Genomic DNA, 14932 nt, shown 5'->3' with positions numbered 1-14932 from the left:
TGACAAAGTGAGTCCATCTGGTCTGAAATCTGCAGTCATTTAAAGAAAACTAATTCAAATGCCTTTCTTTATTCATTGTGGAAGAGTAGTATGGCAGCTGGTGGTTTGATGGGCCCATTGCCAATGCTGAAGTGTGCTTTTGTATCCTAACCTCTCACAGTTAATGCACTCTATTCCTTTTTTTTATATGCCTTTGTTGACTGTACAGTAGAGAGCTCTCTAGCCATCGTTTTACAGCAGAGATCAAGTGCTTCCTTGCTTGAGAAAGTTTGTGAAGTTACTTTTTTCTTTTTTTGCCTTCCAAACTTCCACCCAAGTAAATTTTCAGGCATGCCAGAATGGCCTTTTTTCTCCAGAAGTGCTATAAGCTCCTGGCCTGATGGATGTTAGCAGTGGCAAGGACTCCAGGATAGATTATATGGAATCATCCTATTAAGTTTGCTGCAGCTCTGCTATACCATTTTTGCAACAGCAACTATAAAATCAATATGGAGAAAACGTTCAGATAAATCAGTGGTTGAAAGAATGATAAATAGAGGTTCATTGAAACAGAAATAAGCTTTAAATATACCAAATGTAAAGTGATTCCTATAGAAGTAAGGAGTGTGAGCTTACTTCAAATGAGAAATTACCCTGGAAGGCAGAAACTAAGAGTAACTGGGGATTACAGTTTATGCAACAACAGAACATATGATCTCTGTGTGATGCTATAACCAAATAAGGTGAGATGTTCTGCAGGGAAATGAATAAGGGAGTAGTAAAGAGGAGCAAAGAAGGGCTAAGTCTCTTTACAGCACTAGTGAGAATGGTAATACTGGTATACGGCGTTGAGTTTTAAGTAACTTCTTATGTTGTGACATGCAGTTGATGATCTGAAAGGTAAAAAAAAGTCTAACTTTTGAAGGCAGATGAAAATTCATTATAATGAGAGAAGGAACAGGCTATTTAGCACTTAAAAGGAAGAAAGGAAAAAGGAAATGAGAAGTGCCAGAATATATGATAAGAAGAAAACTAATGAAACCCTCACAACCTACTCGCTGACCACCAAACCTCTTCAGCCTGGTGGCACCCAGCAGCTGGCAGCTGAAGGCTGAAAAGTTTGTGTTGGAAGCAGATATTGTGTTTGTATTTTTGTTTTGGTTTGGGTTTTTTTATGCTTTTCATTGAAATGCAGTAATCAACCACTGGAGCTAATTTCCAGGGTAGTTGTAATTCATTTCCATAATCTCACTGTGTTTTAAATCAAGACTGACTGCCTCCATGGAATATGCCATTTAACAAATGCTTGTTACTGGATTCAGTACAGGAGCAGCTGTGACACACTAAAACCTTTGGCCTTACTGGAGCTCAGGCTAATGAACTAATATCCCTTCTCAATTTACCTGTACATTCAGGGCTTGCATGACCTTTTCTTTAAAGGCAGCTTTGTACCTTGCTCTACACCCCTTGTGTTTCAGGTGGTTTTTAGAGTATGGGCTGATTAAAGGAATCTATCAACTCTCTAAAATGTTTTTGCTGCGTATTTGTTTGTAGTGAGTGACTGGAAAAATAAAATTAACTATATATATTTTCCATTTCCTTATTTATTTGAGTGGACAACAGATGTTCTCATGATTAAACAGGACTACCATGCTCACTATGATGCATAGTAACTTCACATACTGGATGCTGCTTGAGTTTTTGCACAGCTTGCACGCACACATACATGCATGTGTATGTATATTAAAAAAATATATGTGGAAACTATCTTTTTAAAATAAACCTCTTTTAAAAAGAGGCTTTTGAAAAACCCAAACAAAATAAATATTAGTAGACTGTAGGGAGAAGGGCAATTATTAAACCGCTTGCCTCACTTTTAACCCGACTACAAAGTTGGGATCTAGTTTGTGTTTACTAACATTACTTTCTATACATCTAAAACATTGCTATGGGTGCCACTTCTCTCAATGAACAAGTATCATTTCCAGATTCTTGCTGTTCTCTTCTCTCTTCTTGGAGGCCTTATGTTCCTCTAGATACTGGGTATTGGTCATTTAATCTTAAAAACCAGGCTTCGAGTGAAGTGTATGGGACATGTCAGAAAAATCCTGTTTTCAGTTCTTTTATTTCAGTTGAATTCATGCACCAGTTATCCCAGTCACTGTTGTCCTTCCAATTTTGGCTTATATATTAATCTCAAAGCAAAATTCCTACTAAGCCAACAATTTTCAAGGACAGCAGTGAATTTCTTTTTTCCTACTGAGCAATGCTTTATGAGTTCACTCGAAGCTTTGTGGCCTGTTCAGTGGCTGTGAGCCAGGTGATGTAGACTAGATCCTTGGCAAGTGTAAATGACTTCCACAGTAACTGCACCATTGGTCTGAATGAAACTACAGTTTATTGTAAGAGATGAGGATCCAACCTCTCCCTGGAAATCCCAGAGCCTGAAAAAATTTATATGGTTATCAGTCAAAAAAAAAAAAAGGACTGATTTGTATCTAATTATTGTAGATCTTAAGTGCTGCTGTGAACTACTTGCCAACTACCATATGCTTAAAGCAAGTGGCCTGATGAGTTGGTTGATAGAGTCCAGAGTTTTTCTCTAATACATATGGGAAGAGTCCTTTGACTGTGTTCCTCCAAATTGCATTCCTCGCTGGACTGTGTATTACAATCTGTACCACATAACAATAGAGACAAACCCAACTTTAATGAGGTTAAGTCGTTAGTCATCATGGCTGAATTTCTGATGCCCTGGAGATATTTTCTAAGAAAAAAAAATGCACATAGTTTCTAGTTTATTAGTTCTATTTCACTGGTATTATACTGCTTGTTTGGTGCTAGTTTGCTTAAGTATGCAAAAAGGGGGCATGAAAATGACCTTTATTAGAAATGTGTTGACTGACTTGATAAAATTTGAATTCTGGTGCACTGGCGCATTTTCTGGTCTGTGCACAAAGCTGATAGTTTGGCAGAAGTTCTGCTATTTTCTACCCCAAAAAAGCTTTTCCTATGTTTGTGTTTTCTATAGAAAATTATATTTCTAGAGAAAATAGTTGCTATAAATTTGAAGAGCAAACTAGTATGCTTTTTTTCAGTAAGTGTGAAGTGAATATTTATAGAAAGTCTCCTATCATTCAGCAGGCTATTTGTGAACAGCTTGCAAATACAGATAACAGGAACTAATGCAAGTCAAGCTTTTTATTCAGCAATCTGCCCAGTGGCAAAACTTATTTTGTTGTAGAACTTAATTTTCATTGTATGCATCACTAGAGATGATCCCCAAATTACTATTTTCTGAGCAAGTCCTAAGGGATCAAACCTACCACATTGTACCACAACACAAATAGCTTTAACCGTCTGACAAAGCCAGTGCACATTCATTATAGTGGAGTATTTTGCATTCAGCTAGCCTAAGGAAAATAATTACAATGGCTTCTGGTTATAGCATAAACAAAGATCTTTCTCTTTTTCTTCTCATTAGCCCACTGAGGAAATTTAAATGTGACTATTCCTGCTGTGACTACATGACTAGTGGTTCATTACTACAAAAGCGTTTTTCTAACACATGACACGTATGGATATTGCAATTAATTTGAGATATGTATGGACTACTTTTTGATACTTGTAGGAAACTTCTATCTATATGCTGCTTCACAAAAATAATGTCAGGGTCTGTGCCATCCACTGCTTATGAATATTATATCATGGTAAAAAGCAATCACTTGTCAGAGTTGCAGACAACATTGGATTTTAATTTAGGGTAATAAAAATAACTAGATGTTTCCCTACTAATTTGCACTCTGATCGGATATGCCAGCTTTTCATAAACAAGCCTATCAAATTCGTCTGGGGAGGTTTCTGCTTGCTTTGTTTTGGTTTTGAATTTTTTTGGCTTTATTGGTGTTCCAGTTTGAGCTAAAGCAGAATCAGTTTTCTAACTTTTCAGCTAAGTCTCGTAGAAATAACTTCATTTTCTGAAAGTTAACTGCATGTTTTTCAGACAGTGTTTCTCTAGAACTGGTGACACAGGGCATTGGTATGCAGAGAGGCCATGATTTATTTTTATTCCTATGGAAACCATAGGAATGGTCATCTATGGAGGCCATCCTCAAGCTGGCCATCCACCTATGGAGGCCATCCTCAAGCTGGTTAAATACTTTAAGTCCAAGAGGCAGAAAAGGATCCTATTGGCAAGGAGGAACAGGCAGGACAGGTGACCCAAATCTGACCAACAGGGTATTCCATTCAATATATTTCATACTCAGTATAAAACTGAGGGATCATGAGTTGCAAGATCTCTTCTTTGATGGCCAACATACAGCGAGGACCTCATCTGTCTTTTTGCCCTGATCCTGGACCCGTGCCTTCCAGAATACAGTTCCTGAGTCCAGCTCCCTCCTGCCACCGAGTCCAGTCTGGGACTTTTCCCCATGCCTGCTCTGCAGCATCTGTAGTGAGGTAGTCATTGAGGTGGGGAACAGTGGTAATTTTATATATTAATATATATTTTATAATTTTCTTATTAATACTGTTTTCCTTATTATTATTGTTTCATTAAAGCTGTTTTAGTTTCCAGTCCGCAAGCCTTATTTCTCTCATTTCTCTTTTCCCCTTCCCCTGGAATGTGGAAAAGAATCAGGATCTACAACTGCTCGTGTTTATCTGCCTATCAAGTTGCCTTGGGGCTAAACTGTGGCATTTGGACATTATACTCGAAGCATCAATAAACCCTTATAGATAAAAAGAGCTTCAGTCTCCTTAACCTGATTCACTTTCTTCAGAAGGTTTATATATTTGTTGATGGTGCAAATAGAGCTGGCATGACTCTAAATCCCAGTGGCTCTGGTGGTTAGCTGGGAGATAAGGAGACGTCCATCCCCATGTCTGTGCTGTTCAACACTTTCTTTACATTAAGCATTCAGTAGAGCAGTACAGAAAGCTGTGTTTCCAAAGTGAATAATCAGATAGCCAAACCAGTGGTGTATGAATCCTTTTTCTCCTTTTCTTGGCTCAATGAATATTTAATTCACCTCTGTGAAGCAGTTTAACTTCAGTAGAAAAGATTTATACCGTTGCCTCTCCTGCCTCAGATTGGCCTGTTTCTGGAGGTTTAAACATTTACTCTGGCAGCTTAAATAAGACAAAGGATGGAAATGAGCTTGTCTACTATATCTTCTGTCACAGATATAACATTGGCCGTAAAAGGGATAAGAAGAGAAGACAGAGCAGCAGCATTGCCAGCTCTTTGTCTGGCACCTCATCTACCAGATAAACTTGCAGGTGAGGTACCAAATGTGGGTCCTGCAAATGTCCTGTGGGTGCAAGGAGGACCAGTTTTGCCACAGCTGAATTTATAAACCTGTGCAGTTACTGATGGGCACTGTCAGGACTTGAGTAGCTCTTGGAAATGCTTTGGGCAGAGCTTTAGGTGCATGAAGAATCTTACCTTGGAAAATTTAGGTCCTCTGAATTCTGAACTGACTTTGTAATTGAGTAGTAGTTAAGGTGGGGAAGAACCCCTGTGTGGATACAGTTTCTGGTGTTTGAACCTAATTTCTGCCAAGGGAGCTCCTATCCCTGCCTTCTGTATAGGGAAGAGAAAACAAGGCAGGAATGCTGAGACTGGTTCTACAGCACACGAGGAACAGGGCTGCAGTTTCGAGTGGCTAAATATACACCAAACATACACTAAAAAAAACTTTGTGCTACCCTAATACCTGTAGTTAAATGTGGTTTAAATTTTTTTCTTAGCTGTGAGAGGAGATTGGGTTTTTTTGAAACTTCAGTCTTGGGCTAGAACTTCTTAGCATCAACTTGACTGTTAATTGATCAGGGGAAGATGCAGCAAGTTTGTCTGAACTAGTGCTGCTTTGGAGGGAAGACACAGCAAGTTCTGTGTACGGTCAATGAGGACTACTGAAGGCCTTTGTGATTGCAGCACAGAGATGAGTTCAATGTGTCGATGTGTGCAAACAGGGAAGGAATGTTCTTGCTTCTCTTGTACAATTCAAGAGCAAAACCTTCACCAACCCAAACATGCCGGTTCAAAGAGGAAGATCCAGAAAGGCCAATTTGGAAGTTTACTCACCAGAAATCCCCCTTAGATTTTGTTTTGTTTCCCCAGCCTTAATGCCTCTCACTAGTGTGTATTCTGTGTTAGCCTGGCAAAACCCATTTATCTCAGTGGGAACAGTGTTCTGTATACTATCATTCAATATTTGTTTTGTAGCTGTGCAATGTATCGCTATTGGAGCTGAGAAGCAGTAAATACAGATTTTAGTTTTCCCAAATGGTGGAAGGACTATCTCTCAGATTCTATTTTTCTGGTTGTAAAGTTTTGGTTGTAACGCATCTGCTTGTACTCATTTTGGGATACTAAACAAAGGAACAGCATTGGAAAATTCTACTAAACATTGATTTGTTATGATTTGTTATGATTATTTCATAAAATGCGTTTCTCTTTAGGATAGGAGTTCTGTGCTGGAATATCTGTCTTAACGTAAAAGCTGTCAAGCAGACAGGCAGATGCTCTTTGTGTGTATAAGAAAAGGCTTGAAAATATTCCAAAAAAATAAGAATTCTTGCTCTGAAACTTTTTTTATTTCTACTTAGGTTTATTACCCAGCTGGCTGAAACATGATGTGTTACTTTTATCTTATGAAAAATTAATTTGAATCACTATATTACATGTGGTATACGCGAGTTATAGAGACAAGAAACATAACTTCGCTCTGTAGTAGAGTGCCATTCGGAAACGTGTAATGCCAGGCATCTTAGTTCTTCTCTGCCTCTTCTCCCACACCAGTCTATGTTTGCAAGCTTCTCTACAGTAAAGTATATGTTGTGTACTCCGTCCTCCCCCTCTAAAAGCCACTGTACAAGGATAGCAGCAGAGCAGGGAGGTTTTTAGTAATGTTACCCTCCTTGTCTCTGAATCAACTGACCTGAATGAGACATCACACACAAATTTTTCCACTTAGCCATTTCTTGTTTCTGCTATTCTTTTGCTCAGCAGTTAGATAGCTATTTTAAGGGTTTTTTTTTCCAAGGTCAATGATGCAGGTGAACAATGCAGACAGCAGAGAATGTGGAATATATAGTTTGGATTCTGTAAAATGGAGTAGAATCCTTATCCTACAATACTGCCGTAACAGTTTATATAGCTCAGATTCCCGTACAGTCATGTGTTTAAGCCTTTTATAAAACAGTGGCAGCCTGTACCGCCCGATGCACGTTACCAGTTAAACACATTTCTTCAGGCTGGTTTGCAGAGAGAGCTTTGATTCAGCAGTGAATCAGACCGGAGATAAACATTCATTTCTGGTGTTTGCAGTGCTCTAATTTCCCTACTCAGGGCAAAAAAATAAATGACACTAGGGCCTGGAGCTTAACTGTGTGAGATGTTAGCAAAAATCTCGCTGGAAGGTCTTTACATTTGTGATCTCCTTATGCTTTATATGCTGACTTCTGTTACCAGCTCATTAGGCTTCCTAGGTTGTCTGACTGTCTCTGGTGCTGTCTCACACTAGGTATTATACAAAGTAATGCTTAAAAACCCTGAGATGTAATATTTTTATAATTAATGGTTGTATGTATGCCTATAAAAAATATTACATGAATATTCAGATATTTATGTGAAGTTGGACTGATGTGACCCACATGTCATTTCCTTCAGGACACCACCACTTATCAGATTGTGTTCATGTACCTAACCAGGAATGTTTTGAAGAGCGTTACCAACTACATATATTATCAACAGCACAAAATTTCAGTTAGGCAAATATTTATTGCCTTTCTCTTGGAGGTGATGAGGAACTTTTAATTATTCTTTCGAATGATGGAAATAGATCAATATTTTCTTGAAACCCACCTGAAATCCATTGTTTGGAGCTTCTTTTTTAAAAAAAGTACTGAGGCCTGCTTAGTCATGCAAATTCATGTATAATTAAATGCCACAGCACTTTCTTGGAAGTCAAGAGATTTTGAAAGTGAATAATAACATAGGCTGGAGTCTGCTGGCAAAACATCACAGCAAGACACTCCACTGTTTTCTGCAGGCTTGTGAAAATATTCATGGCCCAAGCCAGGTCCTCAGTCTTCCTCATATTTTATTTGGTTTATTCTTGTAGACTACAAAATCCTTTAATTTGCCACTGTGGTTTTTTGCAAACATTTTCTGACCTGACGTTTGCAAATGACTCCTACATATAAATGAAATGGTAATCACCAAACTGTTTATTACCTAACAAATGAGAAATTCAGTTATATCTAATAGTGAATCAAGTCATGCTTGGTATTTAAAGCTGCCCTTTTGTGTGTTTGTCTGTTGTAAAGGAGTGTATATTCCAGTGAAGGGTGCTTCAAGGTTACTTCAGAGTGTTTTTGCCCAATTTGAGTTCTTTAGTTCTGGGTTTTTCATTTGTGTAATGACTCACCCCTACAGTTTCAGTGAACTTGGAAAATTGGCATCCTGTTTTGTCTTGTTCACCGATTTGATACATTACTCTATTACAGCCACGAAGAGATACAGTTCTGTCAAAATCTGCTTTGCTCTACAAAAACAGACCCTGACCCAGAGGTATCACAGTCATAAAAAGATTTTGAAACAAGCTGCAGCACATTTATCTCGATGGCTTTGCTCAGAAAGAACGCAGTTTTCCAGCATTTTCTCCTTTTTTTTTTTTTTTACATGGCTTATGTCTGAAACAGGCGAGGTGCCTAACCAAAACTAGTCTGCGGATGTGTGACACTGTTTGAATTCTGTTTGCATTATCTTATGCTAATTGGCTGAGATTTTTGCTGCATTTAATTATAGTAACAGGGTTTTTTTTCTAAATAACAAGAATAGAAGACAACTGACAGAGCAAGATGGGGAAATACACCGTACAGAAAAATAGTATCTGTTAAACACAATCTTACTTGGTTTCTCAGAAATTTTTATGAAATAAAAATACTGAAATGCATGCTAAGAAATGAGGTTTGTGCTGTGTGTGGACTTGCAAACTTACCAATCCCTATACTAAACCCACAAATTATTTTCATCTCAGAAGATCATCTCAAGAAACACTGATGGGTTTAACATAAAGGATAGCTTAAATGGACATGGCTAGAATCACAAGCTCTCCAGTTCTGTACATTTTTGTATCAAGATCTAAGGCACTTAAGTAATGATATGCTTTCACTCAGTCAGGAATTATAGCATGAAAAAAATATTGAGTGAAGTTCTAGGATTCATGTGTTTTGCTGGGGTTCAGAATATGCAATATCCCTTATTCTAAGATAGCCGGTGCTTAAGACGCATAAATTAAGAAAAATGTGTGAAGGCATGTTAAGAAAACTGACATTTCTTGGAAGTAGCCGGTCTATGTGAGGAGCAATGTGGTTGGATTTGGGTGGGCTAAATATTAATGATTGTGTGAACATGCCTGAAAACTGTAGCAACTGAAATTGCTGTAGTTGCAATTGCATAGTTGTCCATTTTGTAAATAATATCCTGGGTTTTCTTGATGTCACAGCTATTACTCGCTCTTTCAATTACTAGTCTGTTTGTGCACATATTTGAGATGCAGACAGATTTTCCTCTCAAGAAGACTTCTTTTAAATATGACCTTGCCAGGGATTTACCAGCTGAAGTTATGGGAAAAATTTGATTAGAGTCTGTGCATCCTGCTTATATTCTTGAAACAGCATAACATCACAGGAGTTGGTAAAGTTAAAGTGCCTGCCTTTTATTCAAATGTTATTCCGTGCGTGGTTTTCAAATCCTTTCTTTTTTTGATTGCAATGCTGAGTCTGTTTTTTGATAAATATGAATACCTTGAAAAAAATTTAAGGTGCTTTGCATCTTTTTGATTATTCATGCTCTACAATGATTTTGTGGCTAATTTACACAGTAATGTGGCTATTCTGTGTAGAATGGCTTTCCACAACTCTTGCAGCACTCTAAGTAGATTCTGGTCTGACCTTATTCTTCAGAGGAATACATGAGATAGGATTTAGTATTTGACAGGACAATAGAGAAGAGGGGATATTTATTCACATGCTTTATTCAAAGCAGAAGTAAACAATTTCAGCCCAGCTCTTCTATGCCTTGAAGCATTACTGCATTCAGATGCCATTAGAAGCAAAGTGAGTGTAAAATATTTTGATTGTAGAGCACTGTGCACCTATTCTCTACTGTCATAAGTCCAGGAGTAGGTCTGATTGATCAGTTGGCTGGTGGGAAAGAAAGAAATTAAATGGGAAACAAGAAGGCTGTGGCTATGCCAATCCTCCAGTTTTACAAATATTGTTTTACTTTTTTAAACAAGACTCGGCAGTATGTGGTATGTAAACCATTTTGCAATAGTAAGAACCACTTTGAGAGGTCTGCAATGATGTTCAGAAACCTGTTCTTAAGTTTAGGTGAAAGAATCTCTAATTTCCTCCAGAAATCCACAGCTCTGCTGTTCTTGCTATGTACAATTAGGGTGGTAGTGTAATGAACTGATAATGAACTGGTATGATAACTGTTACCTAAAATTCTAGTTAAAATGATCAAGTCTAAGAGTATGCTATGAATATACTTGTTCTAGGAAAAAAGCTGAAATACAAATAATTGCAGTTCCTAGGAAGAAAGCCTTAGTTCCAGAATAAGTTAGAGTGATGTACAGACACATGCTTGTGTGAGTGGACAACGGTGTAATATACAAAGGTCTCTTGTGCCCTCTTGAGCTTCCTAATTTGTAAGACACTTTAAGGCAATTCCCTGCAAATGCTGGATATCTCCAGAAACACTTCAGGTATGAAGCTGCTTCAGAGATGGTGTTGGAGACCTCACCGTTGTGTTAAACAGTGTGTTAAACCTGTCGTGTCTGAAAAAGGGAGAGAAGTTCTCAGCTACTGTATTTTTCTGTAGATCATCAAATCTGTATCATTATTTTTGCCTGAATGTGCTAAATGGTGCTACCTTGTGTCATCTAACACAATGACTTCTTTCTTGTACCTTTTTGTTCATGTTTTCCTGAAATAGCACAAGGTTTCTCAAAAGGCTTGATCAAAGCAGTGATGTTAATAATGATGTTGAACTCAGTTATTTGTTACAATAAAGTATTTGAGTTTGAAGATGCTGCTTTAACAAATACCTTGGGAACTCCAGTATCATTTGTCTAAATCAATGAAGGTGCACTTATTCTGTTACTAAAATTTTTAGAGCTGTAGGAAACCAAGTGAAGAGAACCGTCTTTCAGATATGTGTATCAAAATTTTGATTTATAAGCATAGTTTGGGGGCTTGCAAAACTGTGCCAGAAAGGTAAGACTGACAAACATTCTGCTTTGTAACCATGTTGGAAGAGCTGAGATTGGACTCATTTTCATTTGTGCTCCTGCAATTCTCCTTGTACTTTGCAGAAGTCTTGCAGTGTAACAATATTGTCATTCTCTGACAGATTATGCATATGAACAAGACAAGATCTGCAAAAGAAGTCATATCAGATACGGATGGAAAAAGCAGTTACACATGTATAAGGTGGAATTTTAAAAAATTGCCTGGTCAAAACTCTTTCTCCATCTGTCAGGCAGCATAACAAAATATACTGCCTTATCCTGCAGAACTCTCTATTTAGTCAAGTTTCTATGTCTATGGGAATTTTTAAGGTAATCTGTAAACAAGCAAACTGGTGAATACATACATGAGAGCTTGGGATATCACTATTTTGATCTCAGTGGGCCTTAATGATTTTGTACCACAGCGAGCTTCAAATTGCCTGGCGGGCGTAGGCATGTTATTGACTCTATATACTTCCTTAAGTAAATGGACAGAGGAGTAACTGCCCATCTCAGTTTCGAGAGGGATATTGCTGCATATTTTCTGCATTATTGTTTTGCTGGAATAGCATAATGACTTAAGGGAGTCTGGAATGTAAAATTAACTTTGCCCTGAAGGCTTTTAACTTGAGATGCCTTGCATGGATTAATCTGAATTGTATAGCTTAGATAATATCTGTTAAATATCTCTCTAATATCTCTGCTGGACAGATACTGTTTGCAGCAGGAAGTCTGGGTTCTGGTATTATTTTAGTTTTCATAGAAGAGGGAGGAAATCAAGAGCAAGAGTGCCTCAGAATAAGGTCCAACCAAGTCTAACACATACAGAGGAATGTGTGCAAGCAATATGTGCCACCATAATCTGGTGCCTCAGCTCAGTGGAATGTTGCTTGTGGAAAGAGCTTGTGTTTAGCTAATGTGTCTGTGCCTTTGTAATTCAATTTTGGCTAAGGGCAACATAATGGAGGGTAAAATGACAGAATAAACCAGTCTCTAATCAGTTCAGTGCTGCTTTCTGATCTGCAGGTGTTGGTGAAAGCACCTATGGTATATGTTGAGAAAGGCCTGCCTTCTGAATTATTTTTTCCCCTCCTTTTTCCTTTGTTAAATATTTAATTAACTTAGGGCACGAATAAAAGTCATGAGATGAGAGACAGTTTTAAACAACAAATAATCACCTGTTAAGTCCTCTGACTAGACAGTACCCAGAAAAGCGAAGGAGGTGGCCTCTTCTCCCTCCCCTTGCACCCACGCAATTTTTTTCCACAGTAGGCATTCGATATAAGGTCAGCAAGGGGAGAAGAAACAATTTTTGTTGTTGTTTATAACTAGCTGCTAGCTGTCACAGCTAATCAATACAAACAAACCCTGATCAATGTAGCTTCAATATAGGGGAAGAATTGAGTTTACAGTCTTTTCATATAATCAAAAAAAGCCAAAGCAGTTGGGTTCTGTGATGCAGTGGATTAGGCCACCTTTTTTTCCCTTCCCTCAAACCCTGTTCTTTTTCTCTGTGCTTTTGACTCTATGTTTATTAATTTTAGTTCTTTGCCTCTGCTGTTCTTTCCAATCCTCTTTTCATTTGGAAGCAGCACCTCCTTCCAGTCAAGTTATATTGAGAATAGAACCAGCTTCTGTGACTTCTTGAAGAGAAAAGTTTTGGCAATTGACAGGCAGTCTTAATTTGAAGTTCGAGGGTGATTGAATATACTGCAAGTACACTTGAACTTCATTTTTCTCAAAGAAAGGTGGTGAGAAGAGATGTGCTATAACTCAAGCTGAAGCTAAAAACATGAAGTGCCTAGAGGAAATATTTGTAAATATCCCTTATTTCCAATCGGCTTTGAAATGGAGTCATTCAGGGCGCCTGGAGCCCCTGACTTACAGTCCCTAATCTTTCTAGCCTTTGTTCCCAAATAACTTGAACTCTCATGGTTTGATTTCCTGTAAACTGAAGCTCTTAATGCTCCCCCTGGATATATGTACTACATTTTCCTTATCTGCTCAAAATACCCCATAGGTACAATCTTTTACTCAGTGCTTCAACTTGCCTGTGTAGTCTGTTTTTTTCCCCCATAAAACGACCAAATACTTCGGTAATTATTAATTCTTTTAAACTATTCATTCTTTTTAAAGATTAATGTATAGGCAGTACATGTTTGTTTCTGCATCTGCTTTCTGTATGTGCGTACCTATATTTTTTGAAAGTGGATGAGGTGTACAAGCAACACCATATGTGGAAGGAAAGTAAGTTAAGCAGCTTGACTGTTCATTTTCTGTCCCTACTGCTTGTTTACACGGCACCAACCCATCACATCGCTCTGTAGTTGCTTGTTCTTTGGAAACTAATGGACACTATTGCAGTTGGCTCTTTTAAATCAAGCATTGACTTTGTGCTATTGTGTGGTTAATAGCCAAGGACTAAAATTCACCAGTAACTTGCATGAAGGGGAATTAGCAGAAGACTGCATGCCTGGTCAAGCATGGTGCATTACCTGCTTGTGGGTTTTTTTTAGCTTCAACCCAATAATTTCTAGGGACCAGTACTCATAAAGCTAAGTAATTAGCGTGAGGCTTCAACCATGAAGCCCGCTTGATATAATCAGCCCATAATAACCTGTGGTCCCTCATAAACCTGGTGAACCAAAATTCTTTGAGACATTGAAGTGTTACATTGCCTGTGGAGAAAATGGCTGAAAAGGGCTGAGCTGAAGAGTACATGAGATGTAACTTTGCTGCACTGTCAGGAATTATTATTATTATTTTATTCAATTTACCACTTGCTATTTAAAAATGAACCATATCTTCCCTTACTAGTTGAACACTAGAAAGATACTTCCCAGTTTCTTTATATTTAACAATTTTTAGAAATCTGAACACAGTTATTAGATACAGTGCTCCAGGAATGTCTTTGTAATGATATGTCATGGCAATAACAGCTTTTTGTTTGATATTCTGCTGTGAACTCTGAAGGTTTGCATTTGCATTGTCCTAGAATCTTATTTGTACTTCGTTATTCTTTATGTTATGAGTTTTGAATTCTTAAGCTTACCTGTGGTAAGGATGCTTGGTTCCTTATACCAATTTGCATTAAACTGTATTCAACTTTATTTTTTACCAGAACTGAACATATTGAGCAATATGAGATTTCTTGGCTTACTTCTGCATCACCTACAAGGTTTAAAACTGCTGCATTTCTATCCTTTCCTGTAGGATTCAAAACATAATGAAAGTACTATTTCAGGACTAGACTTTTGAGGGATCTTCCTTAGAATAGCTTTGATTCAATTATACTTTGGCATTTTCCACTTTGTTTTTTTATTAATCTATCAATTAACTGTTTATTAATGAATATAATAAACATTGTAGTCAGCATTTATTACAGTGAGAAAATTATTGTTGTACAAGACCAGATTTATGAACATATTAAGACACTTATCTCCACAATAAACACTAATTTTGAATTGGAAAGGCTGTGAAATTAAGGCTGAATGAATATTCTTTACTGATTAAAACAACCCTTGGAAGCTAAGTGATTTTCTTCAAAGCTTATTTTCACTGATTGAAGGTAACAATAAATTAGAATTTCCTGTTTTGAATTAGCTTCACTCAGAACCAAACTTTATTTATGGCTTTAATTACAA

General features: G+C 37.6%; 1 long non-coding RNA gene across 3 annotated transcripts in view; it reads left to right on the top strand.

Annotated features, from left to right (window-relative positions):
* The first annotated feature begins 5168 nt into the window (after positions 1-5168).
* The window catches only part of LOC128852386 (uncharacterized), a 47893-nt gene continuing 38129 nt past the window's right edge, over positions 5169-14932 (top strand). For all 3 annotated transcript variants that reach the window (XR_008450207.1, XR_008450206.1, XR_008450205.1), the window contains exon 1: positions 5169-5262. This is a non-coding gene — a long non-coding RNA (uncharacterized LOC128852386). The remainder of the gene's footprint in view (positions 5263-14932) is intronic.

This window comes from Cuculus canorus, chromosome 5 (assembly GCF_017976375.1).
Source record: "Cuculus canorus isolate bCucCan1 chromosome 5, bCucCan1.pri, whole genome shotgun sequence".
Lineage (NCBI taxonomy): Eukaryota > Metazoa > Chordata > Aves > Cuculiformes > Cuculidae > Cuculus > Cuculus canorus.
Note: the sequence above shows the minus strand (reverse complement) of the source record. Positions and strands in the feature narration are given on the sequence as shown.